At 46.8% G+C, this 19,642-nt stretch overlaps 1 protein-coding gene across 19 annotated transcripts in view; it reads right to left on the reverse strand.

Annotated features, from left to right (window-relative positions):
- madd (MAP-kinase activating death domain) overlaps nt 1-19,073 on the reverse strand; it is a 155,751-nt gene extending 136,678 nt beyond the window's left edge. For 18 of the 19 annotated variants that reach the window (XM_078415009.1, XM_078415006.1, XM_078415001.1 and 15 more), the window contains exon 1: nt 18,967-19,073. The gene's annotated coding sequence lies outside the window, so the exon portion shown is untranslated. The other variant, XM_078414990.1, reaches the window with a different exon arrangement.
- Between the last annotated feature and the right edge of the window lie 569 nt (nt 19,074-19,642).

A 19,642-nucleotide genomic window follows, 5' to 3' on the forward strand; every position in this document is an offset into this window, starting at 1 on the left:
GAATGGACGATATTCCTCCCGTAGCCGGCGGCAGGCCTTCCTTGTCAGGGCGATCAAGCTCCTGCATCGGGGGGGGAATCTCAGCTCCCCCGCTCCCTCTCCCGGGTCGGGGCTGGTCGAACGTCGTGCGGTATTTGGAGCTTCCCGACGTCAGTCTCAACCCGAGACTGCGAGTTCCTTGATGTTAAAATCCGCAGTTGGTGCGTCGATCCCAGGCAAGTAATCAGCTCCGACAGTAAGTCCACGCACCGCAGTGGGGCTCAAAGTCAGTCCCAGGCAAGGCCTCCAGCTCCACAATGTTAGGCCGCAGAGCGACCGGAGAAACAATCCGGAAAACAATCACATCTCCGGCAAGGTAAGAGATTGAAAAAAATCCAATGCATTTGGATAGACTGCCGTTCATTTGGGACAGTCAGCATGGTTTTGCATATGGGAGATCGTGTCTCGCAAATTTAATTTCATTTTTTTTAATAAGTAAGCTCGCAGGTTGACAAGAAAATGTCTGCAGACAGAGTATGTCAGTAAGGTACCACATGATTGGCTGATCTAGATCAGAATATTGAGTATAGAAGTTGGGAGGTCTTGTTGCTGTTGTAAAAGATGCTATTGCGACTGCATTTAGAGTATTGTGTTCAGTTCTGGGCACCGTGTTATAGGAAAGGTGTTGTCAAGCTAGAAAGGGTACATAGAAGATTTACGAAGATTTACGATGCTGGCCCAAATGGAGAGAATCTATGGTTTAATGAATGGGAGAATGCAAAACTAGACTGGCTGCTTCCATTCTAGACTTGAAAGGAGGGCGCCAAAGCAGGAAATCACAAAGATTAATGGCATAAAAGGACATTCACTCCATCATGCCTGAACAAGTTCTCGAGTATGCATTCAAAAACTAGTTTTACAACCCTGCTGTGTCCACAAACACTTAGGTTGCCACAAGATGACTTCCACCCTGGCAGTCATAACTCTTCTTTCCCTAATTCCACCCAAACACAATATTTGAAATTGAGATATTTAAATATGACCTCATTACAATCCATTCACATTTAAACACTGCCAAGGTTTTTTCGCACCCTCCGTCCTCCGCCCTCGACCCTCCCCTCGACCCTCCCCCCCACCCCCCCACCCACCCCTGAATATCGTTACACATTTTTCAAGCACCATACGCCACCCATCAGAAAATCCTCATGCACTTTGGGTCACCAGCTACTCCTCTGCATTCTAGTGCCTCAAGTGATCAAGAGATATTTTATGACAAAACTAAGAGCACTACTCAGTGTATACCTTATAGTATGTTCAGAGTGCTCCCACATGCTAGCTAAAAAGGTTGATCATCTATTAACCAGCATCCAGCCTCGATGTCAATGCTTAATTCATAACTAATAGCAATTGGCATGAGAATTGTTGGTGTAATTGCAACGTGAACCTAATAAATCAGCTAATTACAAAATCAAATCTCTCGGGTACCAGGAATCAATTGGTGGAAAAGAAGAAACCAAACTGCCAGCTAAAAGGGGTCCCAACCCAAAATGTCATCTGCACAGATGATGCCTGACCCACTGAGTTACTCCAGCACTTTTGTCTTTTTTTGTAAACCAGCATCAACAGTTCCTTGTGCAAATGGATTATTGCTTCAGGGAGTACAGCAAGTTATTACTGCAGAAAGTTGGGAGCAGAAAGCATGCATGCAGGGGTCTCCAGCCTCTAATCTTACTAACTACACAGCCAGGCATGCATCATGTGAATGATAACTATTTTTTGTAAGTAAATGAAGCTTGCATCACAATCTTCATCATAATCATACTTTATTAGCCAAGTATGTTTTGCAACATACAAGGAATTTCATTTGCATACAGTCTTACCAATAAAAAGCAACAGAACACACAAAATGCATATTAACATGAACATCCACCACAGTGACTCCTCCACATTCCTCACTGTGATGGAAAGCGCAAAAATGTCCAATCTCTCCCTTCTCTGTCCTCCAGTGGTTAGGGTGCCTCTAACCTTCCATTGACTGGACGATATTCCTCCCGTAGCCGGCGGCAGGCCTTCCTTGTCAGGGCGATCAAGCTCCTGCATCGGGGGGGAATCTCAGCTCCCCCGCTCCCTCTCCCGGGCCGGGGCTGATCGAACGTCATATGGCTTTTGGAGCTTCTCGACGTCAGTCTCAACCCGAGACTGCGATCTCCTTGATGTTAAAATCCGCAGTTGGTGCGTCGATCCCAGGCAAGTAATCGGCTCCGACAATAAGTCCACGTCCCGCAGTGGGGCTCAAAGTCAGGCCCAGGCAAGGCCTCCAGCTCCACAATGTTAGGCCGCAGAGCGACCGGAGAAACAATCCGGAAAATAATCACATCTCTGGCAAGATAAGAGTTTGAAAAAAAAATCCAATGCATTTGGATAGACTGCCGTTCATTTGGGACTGTCAGCATGGTTTTGCATATGTGAGATCATGTATCGCAAATTTGATTGAGTTTTTTTGAATAAGTAAGCTCGCAGGTTGACAAGAAAATGTCTGCAGAGTATGTCAGTAAGGTACCACATGATTGGCTGCTCTAGATCAGAATATTGAGTATAGAAGTTAGGAGGTCTTGTTGATGTGTATAAGATGCTGTTGAGACTGCATTTAGAGTATTCTGGGCACCATGTTATAGGAAAGGTGTTGTCATGCTAGAAAGGGTACATAGAAGATTTACGATGATGTTGCCAGGACCAGAGGGTCTGAGCTATTGGGAGAGATTGAGTAGGCTAGGACGCAATTCCTTGGAGCACAGAAGGATGAGGGGTGATCTTATAAAGGTGTATAAAATCATGAGAGGAATAGATCAGGTAGTGCACCGAGTCTCTTGCCCAGAGTAGGTGAATCGAGGATCAGAGGACAGAGGTTTAAGGTGAAAGGGAAAAGATTTAATAGAAATCTTTGAGGGGTAACCTTTTCACACAATGTGTGGTGGGTGTATGGAATAAGTTGCCAGAGGAGGTAGATGAGGCTGGGACTATCCCAATGTTGAAGAAACGGTTAGACAGGTACATGGATAGGACAGGTTTGGAGGGATATGGACCCAACCTGGGCAGGTGGGACTAGTGTAGCTGGGACATGTTGGCCGCTGTGAGCAAGTTGGGCCGAAGAGCCCAAGGAGCGAGGTTCCAGATGATGAGGATGAGCACCCACAACTGTGCAGCCACACACAAATATAATTCAATTTTCAAATTGGCAGATGACACCATCATTGGGGCTGGATATCAAATAATGATGAGTACAGGAAGGAGATTGAGCACCTTGTGTCCTGGTGTGAAGACAACAACCTTTCTCTCAATGTCAGCAAGATAAAGGAGATAGTGATCAACTTCAGGAAGCGAAGTGGTGCACATACCCCAGTTTGCATTGACGGTGCCGAAGTAGAGATGGTTGAACACATCAAATTCCGAGGATTCCACATCACCAGCAACTTCTGCTGGACACCCATATTGAAGCAACGACCAAGAAAGCACACCAATGCCTCTACTTCCTCAGAAGGCTCAGGAAGTATGGCATGTCCCCTGCAACTCTCACTAACTTCTACAGATGTACCAAAGAAAGCATTTTATCAGAATGCATCACAGCTTGGTTTGGGAACAGCTCCATAAAAGACCGCAAGAAATTGCAGTGAATTGCAGACGCAGCCCAGACCATCACACAAAGCAACCTCCCTTCTAATGACTCCATTAATACCTGCCGAGTTATTTCAGCATTTTTGGTCTCTCTTAGATCTGCCAGTGAACGTCTATTGATGGATTTTGGAGTGGAGGTAGAAATGGGCAGTGCAGAGCTGAGGAACAATAAGATTGGAGGCTGTGGAGGACACATTGCAGAGTAGATGAAATCAGAAACTCTTTGGGAGATGCTGGCCTGGGCATTGTCTGTGGGGTCATGGTCAAGGGGTAGATACAAGGTGGTGTCCGAGACCTGGCGCCTGGCACCAAACATGGGAGAGAATAGCTCGTCAGACAACAACAGCATCTCCCGTGTCAATGGGTTTGATGATGATGGGGGGATTGTTTCAAAGTGAACGGAGGGCTGTACATTTGATGGACGAGAGTGGAGTGTCAAAATGATTGATGTCATGCCGTCAGTTAGAAATAAAAAGGTCTGGAGAGGGAAGGAGACTTCTGTGAGGTACTGTGGGGGTTCAGAGAGGAGGGGGGTGTGACAAGTGGTATACAGTTATGGGGTATGTAGTACTAGGTAGTAAAAGAGCAGGAAGGACAGCAGGCCCCAGAGGTGCCATTATAGAACTTCTCTGTTGAAAGGAGGGAGCAGTAAGAACCAAGAGAGTCAGCATGTTGTGTTGCTGGAGTCAGCATTGTAGAGGCTCCTGTCCTGAAAGTCAGGCAGGTCAACAGCTCGGGCCTGCTGGTGGATGGGGAGAGGCGATGATCAACATAGTGAGTGGTGAAGATCACAGTTATGCAAGACACTGGGTGAGGCTGCAGTTGCAGTATTGTGTTCAGTTTTGGCAACCCTGCTATAAGAAATACGCCATCAAGCTGGACGTACAACGATGATTTCCGAGTAGAACCAATGGTTCTTTATTGTCACGCATGCACAGTACAGTCAAAGGCCTTTAGTGAGCTATGAACTTGGACTCTAAGATACCTCTGCACATCAATGCTGCAAAGGGTTTTGCCATTAACAGTACTTCCCCTTATACTTCCCTTTGCATTCAATTTCCCACTTAAACTCCATCTGCCATTTCTCAAACCATTTCTGCAGCTGATCTCCACCTACTTTATCTTCTGACAGATTTCTCACCATCTGCAATTCCTCCAATTTGGATATCGTCAGCAAACTTACTCACCAACTCATCTAACCCGTCCAAGTTATTTATATATTATAGAGGTGTACAAAATAATGACGGGAATAGATAGGGTGAATGCACAGTCTTTCTCCACAAGATAGGGCAATCAAGAACTAGAGGGCATAGGTTTACGATAAGAGAGGCACGACTTAATAGAAACCAGAGGAGAATTTGGGTGTTTGGAACGAGCTGCCACAAGAGGTACAGGCAACTCGCGTTTTACGCGGGGGTTACATTCTTGAAAAGCAGTGTATAATTCAAAAATGCGTAAATTAAACAAAAAGGTAACTACTTTGTCAGCAGTAAATTTGAGCTGAATGCAAGATGTGGACGGAACATAAATAAATGGGACTAGCTAAGATGGGGTATCTTGATCAACATGGATGAGTTGGGCCAAAGGGCTTGTTTCCATGCTGTTGGGTGTATGGTCAGTTTATCAACAAGAAAATAATGATTTTTAATTGGAAAGCATGAAAATATGCTCCAATTCCACCTTTAGTTTTGAAATTACTCTTAATCAAACACATTCAGAATTTATTTTGATGCCAAGTAAACATATTGGGGTAAACAACCATATGTGTATGCTCTAACCTCCCCATATGGTCACCAAGAATTTCACAAAGTGACTGAAAATTATCCTAGGTAAAAACCAACAGAGGAAAATGCTGCAATATTTTACTATCAAGAATCCGTGAATGAGTATCACTTTCTCTCACTACAGTTAGGTGCACCTGGCAAAATGTGGTGAATACACTGGTTGTGCCAACAGTAACTGGGCAGCTCAATTAAAATGGAGGAAACAATTAAACAGAAGGCAATGTAACATTACATCTTAAAAAAATCTTTAGGATGCAGCAGCAAAAGCCAATGTTTTTTGAACAATGGCTTCATGATGGATTACTACTGCACCACATTCCCCAATATTCCAACCGAAATGTCAGTATCTCTCCAGCTGCACGTCAGTGGTTCCTTCAGCTGAGGAATCACCGTGACATCATTCTTGACGCAATGCGATACACCACACAGTGCAAACCATATGGCCCCAATTCAACCAAACCCAGCTCAGAAGAACAGGCCTTCAGACCCCAACCTTAAACCTAGCAAGGGCACCAAGTGAGGAAATCAATAGGTTTATTCACTGCAATCCCAATGTTAGATATCAATTAGGCTCCATCCACTAGTCTTTGTATCATTTTCTACCTGCAACAGCTTAGACCCATACATCAGTTTTCATTAAACAACATATACATAGCATCTAAAAGAGCAAATTAGAGGTGAGATGCTATGTAGCAGATAACTGATCTCATATCTCCCGAAAGAAACGCTCCATACAAGGAACCAGTCAGGTCCATGATGAAATGCCCACAATTTCCCTGTGCATGCAACTTCAGAAATACTCAAGCTTAATGCCACTCAGGAAAGGCAGATGGCTATCCTCTACTGTGCAATGCAATTGTCATGTGAAGCATTTCCAGGCTCCAGTAAATCTCGCCACAAGGCACAAGTAGGGAATAGAAAGAGAAAGTCTGAAGGATCGCGACCGGAACTGTCACCTATCCATGTTCTCCAGGGGTGCTGCCTGGCCTGCTGTGTTACTCCAGCACTTTGTGTCCTAAGGACTCGACTTTAATCCCAATTTGCTAGTGAGTAGCATTTTAACAGGTACTTGACATTAAAAATAATTCTGAATAGTGAACATCACCGAGACGTTGCATAAAGGCTGATCACTGAATTCTCGCTTACAAGGTAACGACCTATATAGTTGCCGTCAGTTGCAGACAGACCGCAGTGGAAGTTATGTAACATTACACTGACTTCCATGCAATGCTCTGAAACTGTAAAAGATATAATTTATGGAAGCATAACATGATATACCATATAAGGCAAGACAAAGTGCTGGTGCAACTCAGCAGGTCAGGCAGATTGTCCTGCCTCCAGAGATCCTGCCTGACCTGCTAAGTTACTTCATCACGTTGTCTTTTCTTGTACATCAGCACCTGCAGTTCCTTGTGTCTCCAGGATGAACCATATTCCATCTGGGTTACCATGGTGACAGAACCTAATCTGCCGTTATTTATAATGCACTATCTCGAGCTCAACAGTTGAAGTTTGAAAATCAGGAGATGCAGGACAATCTCCTGCAACAATAGGGCAGTAATTTGAGAGAATCAAAACCAAGAAAATAGATAGCAATGAAATGCAGAAAAGTTACAAAGTGCTGGAGTAATTCAGCATCTCTATAGAATATGGATAGGTGAAGTTTCCTTCACCTTCCGGTCAGGATCCTTCTTCAGACTGATTGACCCGACAACCTGTGGCAGGGGGTGGAGAAAGCTGAAAGAGAGGAGGGGCAGATGGGATGGACAAAGCCTGACAAGTGATAGCTGGATACAGGTAAGAGGTTTTTTTCATAGGCAGATGGTTTAGACAAAGGCGAGAAGAAGGAATATAGGTGGAAGGTGAGAGGGGGCAGAGGGAGGTAAAGGGGAAGGGGAAAATGGGTGCAAGTCCAGGTGGACACAGGGAAAGGGGAAGGAGGTGAAAGAAAAAGGGATTGTTTGTTTTGATTGTTACCTAAAATTGGAGAATTCAATGTTCATGCCGTTAGGTTTCCTGTTGAATTCTTATCTTATAGGCCAGAGACATGTTCTGGCCTACCTCTGGCCTTTGTTCAAGCATATAGCTATTAACCCCCTCCCCCCCCCCCCCCCCCCCCCCCAGCCAACCCTCACATGTCCATCTAGCACTCGCCAGGTTTTGTCCTGTCCCTCCTCTCATCCAGCTTTCCATTTTTTTCCAGCTAATCTTTTCAACCCCACATTTCCTGACACATGTGATGATGAATTTGTATTACAGAAAACAATACAAACTGTGATCCAGGAATGCAGACCTCCCTCTCCCCTTCTCCTCCCCCCCCCCCCCCAACCAACAACACAGTGATCATCTGCTACAAAGCATCACTGTGTTCCATGACCTGCTAAACATTTTTAGATATTATCCCCAGCTCTTAATTACTACCTGCACTAATCCACCAGCTTGCCTGCCCTCATGTTAATGCAGACCATCAGAATGTGCGGCGTAATGACCTCTTAGTTTAAAGATACAGCATGGAACCAGGCCCTTCGGCCCACCAAGCCCCCTTTGACCAATGATCACCCATACACTAGTTCTATCCTACACACCAGGGACAATTTACAGAAGCCAATTAAATTACCAAGCTGCACATCTTTGGATGTGAGAGGACGCCGGAACACTCAGAGAAAACCCACACAGTCACAGGGAGAAAGTACAAACTCTGTGCAGACAGTACCCGTAGTCGGGATCGAACCCAGATCTCTGGCGCGGTAAGGCAGCAACTCCACCACTGCGCCACTCCTCCCACAGTACTGCAAACAATTCAGTACTCTCCTAAGCATTTTAAATTATTGAGCAAACTCTTAATAATTGATTTGGATGGTACGGAAATTATTAAATATTAATTCCAGTTAATAATATTAAGCATTATAAAGAGTCAATGATTGAAAATCTACAGAACTTCCAGGCCTGTTCTTTCAGGCACCGTCTTTTACCTTCAGCATGATCCCCAACATGGTAGTCTAATAAATGATCCAAAAACATTAGAGTACATATAGTTAGTCTTCAGTGACTACTTATTTTACCAATGCAGAAAGAAATCAGAGCATTAAAGAAATACTAAACCAAATAGGTAAGAGCTGGGCCAGGGACAGGCACCTGGGTCATGCTGATATGGACAGTGATGAGACTTCAAATCATCGTAGCATCAATTATAAACGCAAAAGGATACTGAGATCAGGCAAAGAGAATGCTAGTGTGTTCATTACAGTAAATTATTAACAGGTGAGGCAACAGTGGACAGAAACTGTACATCACATCCACATTTTCTCTTTGGCTACCCCCCTTGTCCTGTTCACTTTCCTCCCTTCCTGCTCTGCACTTGTTTTCACCACTTCTCCCCTTCATAGCCTGTGGACTCCATACCCATTCTCTCCCACCCCTACCTCAGTTTCTCAACCTCCTTATCTCTCCCCCAATTTCTCACCTTTGTTCCTTAATTCTGTCTCATGCCACTTTGCTGCTCCTCTTCCAAATGTAATTATGCACTTTTCCACCCCACTTCACAAAACTCACTCAGAGAATCTTCCTTCTCACGCCACAACTTTTCCAACACAAGTTGGGGTGGCACCATGCCTGCTGCCTCCCAGCGCCAGAGACCAGTGTTTAATCCCAACCTCGGATTCTGTCTGTGATTCAATGGTGGTATTATTGTTACATGTGCAGTGAAAACGCAGAGTGAAATTATTTTCTTACAAACAGTGCAGTCAAGTATTGCCATAAGCACATCCCCGATTAGTAAATTGTACAGAAATAGTCCACTGATCCTGCGTGCAAGAGGTTCCATGATTTGGCGCAATTTTCAAAGTCTAGTCACGCTCTTAAGTATTAAGAGTGATACACGTTCTAGGCAAACCCTAGGCTGCTGGGTCCTCTAGCCGCCACCTTCCATGTACGTGTGGGTTGACTGGGTTACAGAACTAGCTCTCTCTCTCTCTCTCCATCCACTTTTTTTAATTTTCCTTATCAGTCTTGTGTGCTTTTGATGCATAAATTACGATATTGCAGAGGTAAGGTCACCCACCATTGAGTCATATCCATATAATTCTCCACATTATCGGGAAGAAGCCAGTGGTGTAGCTGTACTTCAAGAGCTCGGCAAGGGGTACGTCTCATTCAGAAGCACAAATCTTCAGTAAGAGCCAGAACTTTAGCTGATTCCAAAAGCTCCAGTATTCCCATACTATATGCAATAAATCAAATTGGCTGAGATTGCTTCTGTAACAGTGATGACCTCATCAAGAAGCAGAGATGGATCATCCACTCAGCATGTCTGACTAAGCATGGTTGTCTTTGTCTTCAGCACCGTCCTTGGCATTCATTTGCTGGATTGAACATGGGGACAGGAAGATTTCTGCATGCATCTCCTACCAGACTTGTTAATTGCCCACCACCATTTAAAACCAGATGTGCAAGACTCATTTGCCTTTGTCCACTGCTTTTTATTTTTGTGGTGCAGCAGGCATGTAGTTCCATGTTGCACCTTCACAAAGGTGAAACTGTCCTCCCGATGTTTCCGATTATCTTTCTGCATTCCTCTTTGAAACAGAGTACATTCCTTTGCTTGACTACAACCCGGACTTAAATATCTCCAACTGCCGGCGTGACATTAACCGCCTCAAATTCTCCACTCCCCTGACTAACTCTAACCTCTCCCCTCCTGAACGTGCAGCCCTCCACTCACTCCGCAACAACCCGGACTTAAAACTGCAACGGGCCCCAGTGTAGAGCGAAAGATCTGCTGGGCCACAATGTTACAGGCTCTAATAATGTATAGGGGGATTGCACGTAAGGTCAAAGTGCATGACGCACGGAGTCGCTCAAGCCGTCTGGAGGACATCGCAGCTTCTGGCATACACTAGCAACACATGCAAGAGGTGCGCTCTGACCTTGAAAAAAACGCTGTAAAAACTGAGGAAGAAGCTGGAGGATCCGGCAGAGGAAGATGAACCAGGAGAAAGGCTGCAAAGCCCACGGATGCAAGCAGCAGCTGGGAAGATGTCTGGCCAGCCGGCGGGAGAAGGGGAAACGCGGCCGGGAAGGGAGGCAGGGGAGCAAGGCCAAGAAGCAGGGGGTCACCGACCGGCCGGCGGAGGGAGAAGATGAGGAGGAGGAGGAGGAGGAGGAAAGGACGGGGTTGAGCGAGCCGGGAGAGGAGCAGCGGGAGGAACCCGAGCCAAGGGGCCTGAAGAGTCTGCAGGGGCAGAAGCAACGAGCGCTGGAGGTCTGCGACCCGCCTGAGGGCGAAGGGCCCAGGGACCTGTGCTCGATGGCCTTGGAGGAGGAGGCAGTGGAAGAGGAGGAGGAGCGGAGTGTCGAGCCTGAAGAGGAGGAGGAAGAGGACTGGGGAGTGGCCGATCGGCAGCAGTGAGAGCTGCGCTGGGCGCCGGAGCCAAGGCAGAGGACCAAGCCACGGCTCTGCTCGGCGGCCCCAGCCTCAAGGTGTTGAGCGCCGGCCAAGTGGAATCAGAGCCCGACAGACAGAGATGGCAAACGGTGGGAAGGGCTGGAGGCCCAGCAGGAGCAGCGAGGGGCCGAAGAGCCACAGGAAGCAAGGCGCAAAGCAGGGGCGCCGAGCCTGGAGGAGCGAGGAGCGCAGGAACGGGGAGAGGTGTCGGGGCGCTCGGAGGGAGCCGGAGACGCGCTGATGGGTGAAGACAAGCTGCAGCAAAGTGCAGGCGCAGCATGCAACTGCAATACCCTCTCATTTGGACTGGCAAATTGTTCCACAACAAAAGTCGTTCCAAACATAAAATAGAAAAAGACAAAGCACTGTAAGGGCTTGTGTGCAGTGCATGGCGGGGGCCCCCAGTAGGTGTTGCGTGGCAACTGTACGGGTCAGGGGTCGTGACCTCGCCTGCCGTGCAATCCTCCTAGAAGGCATGCCTAATTTTCAGCTCCCGACGAGTCTACTCCATTCAGCATCTCAATAGCATTCTCAATTTATACAACAGCCTTCAAAATACGCAATGAATGCCCCCCACAGCCATCTGCATCAATGAATTCCACAGAATTGATCATATTCTGATTAAGGAAATTCCACCTCATCTCCTTTCTAAAGCTGCGTCTCTCACTAGTGTCTCCTCGGTACCCATATATTTCGATATATTTGTGTGTGTGCGTGTGTCCCTCTGATCCTAGACTTTCCTACCAGTGAAAACATCCTCTCCACATCCACTCTAACCGGGCCTTTCTCTATTCAGCAAGTTTCAACGAGGCCCCTCCCTCATCCTTCTAAACTCCAGCAGGTACAGGCACAGTGCCATCAAACACTCATCAGATAATAAACCATTAATTCCTGGGGTCATTACAGCCTGTCATCTTTAGTTTAGCTTACAAATACCGCATGGAAACAGGCTCTTCGGCCCTGCGCGTCCATGCCAACGAGCGATCACCCTGTACACTTGTTCTATCCTACACACCAGAGATAATTTATGGAGACCAATTAATCTACTAACCCGCACGCCTTCGGGATGCAGGAGGAAACTGGAGCACCCAAAGGAAACCCACACATTCACATGGAGAACATGGAAGCTTCATGCTGATGCAGCAGAGACAAGGACTGAACCCGGGTCCCTGAAAATGTGAGACAGCAGTTCCATTAGCTGCAACAATGTGCTGCCCATTGTGTTTCACGTGGTATCCACTATTCTGTGGAGCTCCGCAGAGCTTCCCCCCCCCCCCCCGACCTTCTTCCCATTAGAAAGCTGTGAAGAAATTATTGTGAAAGCCAAAACTAGAGGGGAAGTTGGCATGGACAACGATTTTAGTGACATTGTGGGAAGGGACTGTGGGGGATAGGGATACTCACCAAGAGATGGCATTAGGCAGGACAGCAGACAGCAAGATGGAGGGGTAACAAGGGAATCCAATGAGGCATTATCAAGGGGAGAGGTCAGAGGATTGCATACTCTGGGGGATGGAGGAGGGGGCACACTAATAGCATAGGCTAGCAGAGGCAGTCTTGAGTAAAGGAGGAAATTGGCAGAAGGGATCAACAGCCGAGTCATCTCCATATGGGCATGGATATGGTACAGCCTCCAGAGGTGATGGGAGATAATCACAATATACTGTGTTGCGTTCACCTAGAACAAATAGGAAATGGATATGGATGGAATCAAAGCACAACTCTTCACCCACACATTCTCACCGCTGCCTCTCAGCATAACTTGAGTTACACACAAATTTATCACTGGGAAAGCTCCCCAAAAGACTTCCATTCCCATTGCATCTTTCATGATCTCACGACATGTGCGTTTTTCAACCAGTTAAGTTCTTTTAAAATGCAGCCATTGTTTGCAGTCACAAAACGTGTTCAGGTGCTGAAACTCCTCTCCCTCCCTCCCTCCAGTTTGGCCTTCCTTTCACCTTCAGATGCACCCAGTGATTTGTGCAGTACTACAGGATTAATCCAACAGGACTAATCATCTTTAACTGCAGTCACAGATGAAGGTCACGCACAGGTTGCTGAAAGCACACAGCAACATAATTTGTGTACTCCAGACCTCGACAATCTTTCTGCTCAGTTACATGCTCACATCCAATTACCAAAGCAACATCACTCTGCTTCCAGCCTTTAATCACTATTATAGCTGATGCAAGGTTATCAGCTGCCTCACCCTGGACTGCCACAAATCAAGGGACATGTGCACAGATTCAGACTTTACTGTAAAATGTGAGAGCTATTAACAAACAAGGTTTATGTTCTCAGCTACCCTTTACTATCAAGACATATAATTTTGTTATTTTACCCTACACTTGCAATCAACAATTTTCAGAGGCTGCTCTGGTGATTGTAAACAAACCGAAAATTGTGAACTCAAATGTATGCAAATCAAAACTGTAAACCATTAATAACACAGAATAGTACAACACAGGAACAGGCCCTTCAGCCCACTATGTTTTGGCTAAACACGATGCCAAGTTAAACCGATCTAATCTGCCTGCAGATGATCAATATCCCTCTATTCCTTGTACTTCCACGTGCCTTTCTAAATGTCTCTTAAACGCCACTATCGTATCTGCCTCCACCACACCTGGCAATGAGTTCCAGGCCCTCACCACTCTGTGCAACAAAAAAAAACTCGCTCCGCACATCTCCATTAAAGTTTCAATTGTCAATGGTGTTTTATTGTCATATGTCCCGAAACGGAACAATTAAATTCTTACTTACAGCAGCAAACAGATATGTAAACAAAGTACTCTATAACATCACAATAAACAAAGAAGTTCAGTGTACAAACAATAGCTGAACAATACTAGTGCAAAAACAAAAACCATGCCCGCAAGTCGACGTAGTTCAGAGCTTAGAGGTTGTAGTGGATATTGACTCGAGGTGGGACCATACCAGACCTTGTATTAGGAAACAAACCTGACTAGCGTCTGGTGCTGTGGTGCGTCTAGGGTAGTGATTACACCTTCATAAGTTTTAAATAAGGGACAGATCTGGATGTTGGGGAAAGACAGATTGCAATGTCATTAAGCAGGAGCTATGGAGGGTCGATTGGAATCAGTTCCTATTTGTTCCTAACGGCACACTTTCCCCATCTCCCCGCAGGAGATGAAACACCTGTCCCTTTACCTCCCCCCTCAACTCCATCCAAGGACCCAAACAGTCTTTCCAGGTGAGACAGAGGTTTACCTGCACCTCCTCCAACCCCATCTATTGTATCCGCTGCTCTAGATGTCAACTTCTTTACATCGGCGAAACCAAACGCAGGCTCGGCGATCGCTTCGCTCAACACCTTCGCTCAGTCCGCCTTAACCAACCTGATCTCCCGGTGGCTGAGCACTTCAGCTCCCCTTCCCAGTCCCAGTCTGACCTTTCTGTCATGGGCCTCCTCCAGTGCCATAGTTAGGCCCACCAGAAATTGGAGGAACAGCACCTCATATTTCGCCTGGGCAGCTTGCAGCCCAGCGGTATGAACATTGACTTCTCCAACTTTAGATAGTTCCTCTGTCCCTCTCTTCCCCTCCCCCTTCCCAGATCTCCCACTGTCTTCCTGTCTCCACCTATATCCTTCCTTTGGCCCACCCCGCTGACATCAGTCTGAAGAAGGGTCTCGACCCGAAATGTCACCCATTCCTTCTCTCCTGAGATGCTGCCTGACCTGCTGAGTTACTCCAGCATTTTGTGAATAAGTTCCTATTACATGTGAGAGTCATTTAAAGGCCACTGATCAAAGCGCAGGATTAGCATTTTCCAGGAAGAAGGGATAAGGACGGCAGAGCAAAGGAACCGTGGATGACCAAGGAGGTCGCAAACCTGGTTAGGAAGAAAATCATCACAATCATCATACTTTATTAGCCAAGTATGTTTGGCAAGTCATCTTGCCATACACGAGTTTGATTTGACATACCAATAAAAAGCAACAAGACACGCAAAATACATTTTAACATAAACATCCACCACAGCGAGTCCTCCACATTCCTCACTGTGATGGAAGGCAAAAAAAAAGTTCCATCTCTTCCCTTCTTTGTTCTCCCGTGGTCGGGGGCCTCGAGCTTTCCGTTGACGGGAAGATCTTGGCTCCTGTAGCCGACGATCGGGCCCTCGGCGTCGGGGCGATCAAGCTCCCACATCGGGGGATCTCAGCTCCCCCGCCTCGGGCGATCGCATCCCAGATTGGGGCTAGTTGAATCTTCTGCGACTTTGGAGCTTCCCAACATCAGTCTCTACCCAAAATTGCGAGCTCCTCGATGGTAAAATCCGCATGCTGCGGTTGGAGCATGGATCCCAGGCCAGGGATCGCAGGCTCCGATGGCAAGTCCACGGCCCTGCGGTTGGGTTCAAAGTCAGTCTCGAGCAAGGCCACCAGCTCCATGATGTTAGGCTGCAGAGCGACCGGAGATTTGATCCAGAAAACAATCACATCTCCGGCAAGGTAAGAGATTGAAAAAAACGTTTCCCCCTCCCCCCTCCCCCCACATAAAACAAACCAGAGAACATTAATAAAAACTTTTTAAAACACACAAAAAATAACAAGAAAGACAAAAAGATGGTGAGGCTGCCATCGCTGACGGCGCCACAGTTTTAAAGTGGCATCAGACAGGGCTAATGAAGAATATAAAGCAAATGGGAAATAACTCAAGCAGGCGATGAGAAGTGTCAAAGGGGCTATAAAATGCCATTGGCAAAACTGGTTAAGGAAAATCCCAAGACTTTTTATAAATATGTTAAACATAAGAGGGTGACCAGGGAGAAGGTAATATCGCTCAAAGATAAAGGAGGGAATCTATGCTTGGAGTCGGAAGATGTAGGCGAGATACTAAATGAGCACTTTGCATCTGTGTTCACCGAAATGGAGGACAGCGAGATCAGTATGCTTTGGCAACTTGATATGTTAGGGCAGTGGGATATAGATCGGCTGCAGAAATGGGCGGAGAAATAGCAGATGGAGTTTGACCTGAGCAAGTGTGAGGTGTCATAAGAAGATAACTGCAGATGCTGGTACAAATCGAAGGTTTTTATTCACAAAATGCTGGAGTAACTCAGCAGGTCAGGCAGCATCTCAGGAGAGAAGGAATGGGTGACGTTTCGGGTCGAGACCCTTCTTCAGACTGTGTGAGCAAGTGTGAGGTGTTATTCTTTGGGAGGTTGAATGTAAGGAGAGTATACAGTTAATGGCAATACCTTTAATGGCCCTGAACAGCTTTGATGTGCAGAGGGATCTAAGAGTCCATGTTCATAGCAACTAAAGGTGGCAGCACAAATAGATAGGGTGGTAAAGAGGGCATGTGGTATGCTTGCCTTCATTGCTAGGGGCTGTGTTCAATGAACACAGGAGTCAGGAAGTCATGATGCAGCTTTATAGGACTTTGGGTCGCACATTTGAGTATTGCATGCAGTTCTAGTTGCCCATTACAGGAACGATGTGGAGGCTTTAGAGAAGATGTTTACCCCCAGAACTTTGCCTGGATTAGAGGGTTTCAGCTACAAGAAGAGGGTGGATAAACTTGGATTGCTTTCTTTGAAATGCCGGAGGTTGAGTGGAGACTTAATAGATGTATATAAAATTATGAGGCATAGGTAGGATACAGTCAGAACCTTTTTCCTCAGTGGAAATGTTCAACACTAGTGGGTATAGCTAGAAGGTGAGAGTAGGAAAGTTTAATGGAGATGTGTGGGTCAAGTATTTTTCCTCCACTGAGAATGGTGGGGGCCTGAATGCATTACCAGGTGTGGTGGTGGAGGCAGATACAATCGTGACGTTTAAGAGGCTTTTGGATAGCCACATGGAAGTGCAGAGAATAGAGGGATATGGATCATGTGCAGACACATTAAATCAGATTAATTAAGCATCATGATTGGCGCAAACATTGTGGGTCCAAGGGCCTGTCCCTGTGCTGTACTGTTCTATATCTTTGCAGTGTGGTACGAAGTCAGAGCACGTGGAGAAACCCCACGCAATCACAGGGAGAATGTAAAGGCAGCACATGTAGGCAGGATCAAACCTTGGTCCTTGGCATTGAGGGGCAGCAGCTCCACCGCTGCACCGCAAAGCACCCAATTGTAATCATGCATGGATGTTTTTACCTGGTTAGCATACGGAGTTACATTTTTCACTGTATCTCGGTACACGTACCAATAAAACCAATACCAAGTAATCTATTCCTCAAACATCATGTCACCTTTCTTTAGCTGTTCTTGCCATATTTGCTCAACCAAGCAAGTGGTCAAACACAACTCCCAAATTTGGGCCTGAAATTAATGCTTTATGCAAATCTGTCCCACCCATAGAGACAAACTACTATAGACCTTGGATTTTAAAAAAATAATGCAAGAACTCTTCCTGCTGCAGAAACCCTTTCAACTCTACTCAACAACCAAGTCTGTAGCCTCCTTCTGCTCTGGTATTTTTATTTCATTCTTCACATGTTTAAATTATGTTTTATTCTTAATTGTTTACTGCATGTTGTGTTGTTACTTGCGAGCAAAGCACGAAGGCAAATTCCTTGTATGTATACATACTTGGCAAATAAAAGTTATTAAATTCAATATGTCCATTTTTTGTACGTTCCGGTACTATGTTCTCAGCTTCTCACCCAACGACTATCTTCCCTGTATACTTGGATTAAAACTGGTCTAAAGGATTACAAGACCCAATGAAAAACAACTTCAAAGCACAGGTGAAAGCTGCCCAACTTGAATCATCTTCCTCAGTTCAGCAGAACCCATCATACCAGATTGGTCCTTACATACCTGTGCAATGTCGCATCCCCATCTTTTTAACTGCAAAATACATGCACATCCACAACCAAAGTCTCCCATAACCATTGATCATAAATAACCCTTTAAATAAACATCCCATTAAATGTCTCGTGAGTCACTAATTAGCTTGCTACAACTTTCAAGATGACAATACTAGTTCCATTAACGAACACGCTTCTGCACAAAATCAATTGTAGTCTCATCTGCAGAGCACTTGACTCACTGATAAAATGCTGCAAATTATCCTTCTGGACTCCTCACAATTGGTCAGGAATAGGAGGCAAGTGTAAGTGGCAATATTCTACCAAAGAGAATCAACAGCCAACACACATTAAATTTCCAGTTGAGGCATAGCCAGCAGCTGTGATCCAGACTCAACCATCCCATCCAGGGAACATACCAAAACCCAGGGCCTTTAAAAGTCAATTTGGATTACTTGTGTTTTACATAATCCTCATCAACACACCTTTCAATACATGATTATCCTAAAACCAATTGCAGAAGCCATCTGTGCCCCATTGAAAAATAAGAGATGGAAACTGCCACAACCACAAATTACTTCTATCTCTACAGTGGATTGACCATTACAAAATATACATTGAAGGACAGGATGTACTGGTTATTTGGAGAGTCCTTCATCAGGCCCCAATTCATCCTTTTAACCGCAGGCCGCCACAATATTGCTGAGATGGAGTACATTAATTCCTTCATGTGACCTCGATTAACTGAGCAGCTGGACCATTCACAATAACAACGAGCGTTTGAAGTAAAGGATGAGGCATGTGATTGTCAACATAATCCTCAAGTGAAAACGCAATAAACAAGACTATAAAAAAAGGTCAGCCGCGATTCAGAAGAACGACCTGCACCGAATCGGACAGCAAAGAGGGTGGAGATGCGACACCTTCATCTGTGAGAGCGGCGGGCGACCCCAGACCTTCGGCCCCGGGGATACTCATCACCACCCTTCCTCCTCTCGACCCCCGAAGTGAACAACCCTCCCCTCCTTCCCCTCACCTTCCTCGCCACCCGGGATCCCTCAGCCCCCTCCCTCCCCACCTCAGCCAAGGGGACACCGACCCCCCTCACCTCGGTCCCGGCCCGGGGACCGCCCAGTCCATCATCGCTCTCCGCGGGGTTCCTCAGTCAGTCCCGGCCTCCCCGAGGTGTGCCCTGCCCTCCGCGGTGACTGTAGACCGAAGGCCGCCTGTGCCCGGGGCTGGACCGGGCCGCGGTACCAGTTTTGTCCAGCCCAGATCGGGGCCGCACAGGCCGATCACTCACCGCAACGCAACGCAACGCAACGCAGCGCAGCTCCCACCCGACCGACCCTCCGCTCGTTCCGCGCGTCCGTGCCCGGCACCACCGCGCCTGCGCTAGTCCCGTGCCCGGCACCCACTGCGCCTGCGCCACGCCCGGCGCCCCACCGCGCCTGCGCCACGCCCGGCGCCCCACCGCGCCTGCGCCACGCCCGGCGCCCCACCGCGCCTGCGCCACGCCCGGCGCCCCACCGCGCCTGCGCGCCCTCCCCAGTGCGGAAGGAGCCAGAAGCAGCAGCAGGGACCGGGTCGTCATGTGTCATAGAGTCCTACAGCACAGAAAGAGGCCCTTCGGCCCATCGTGTCCGCGCCGCCCGTTACCAAACACAGTCTAATTTTAATCCCATTTTCCCGCATTTGGACCGTAGCCCTGAATGTTGTAGCATTTCAAGTGCCCATCCAAATGCCTCTTAAACGTTGTGAGTGTTCCCGCCTCCACCACCACCCCAGGCAGTGAGTTCCAGACTCCAACCACCCTCTGGATGAAAAAGTTATTTCTCACATCCCCCCGAAACCTCCCTCCCCTTACCCTGTATCTATGTCCCCTCGTTGTTGAACCTTCCACCAGTGGAAGAAGTTCCCCGCCATCTACCTTATCCATGCCCCTCATGATCTTGTACACCTCGATCATGTCCCCTCTC

This window comes from Rhinoraja longicauda, chromosome 18 (genome assembly GCF_053455715.1).
Source record: "Rhinoraja longicauda isolate Sanriku21f chromosome 18, sRhiLon1.1, whole genome shotgun sequence".
Classification (NCBI taxonomy): domain Eukaryota; kingdom Metazoa; phylum Chordata; class Chondrichthyes; order Rajiformes; family Arhynchobatidae; genus Rhinoraja; species Rhinoraja longicauda.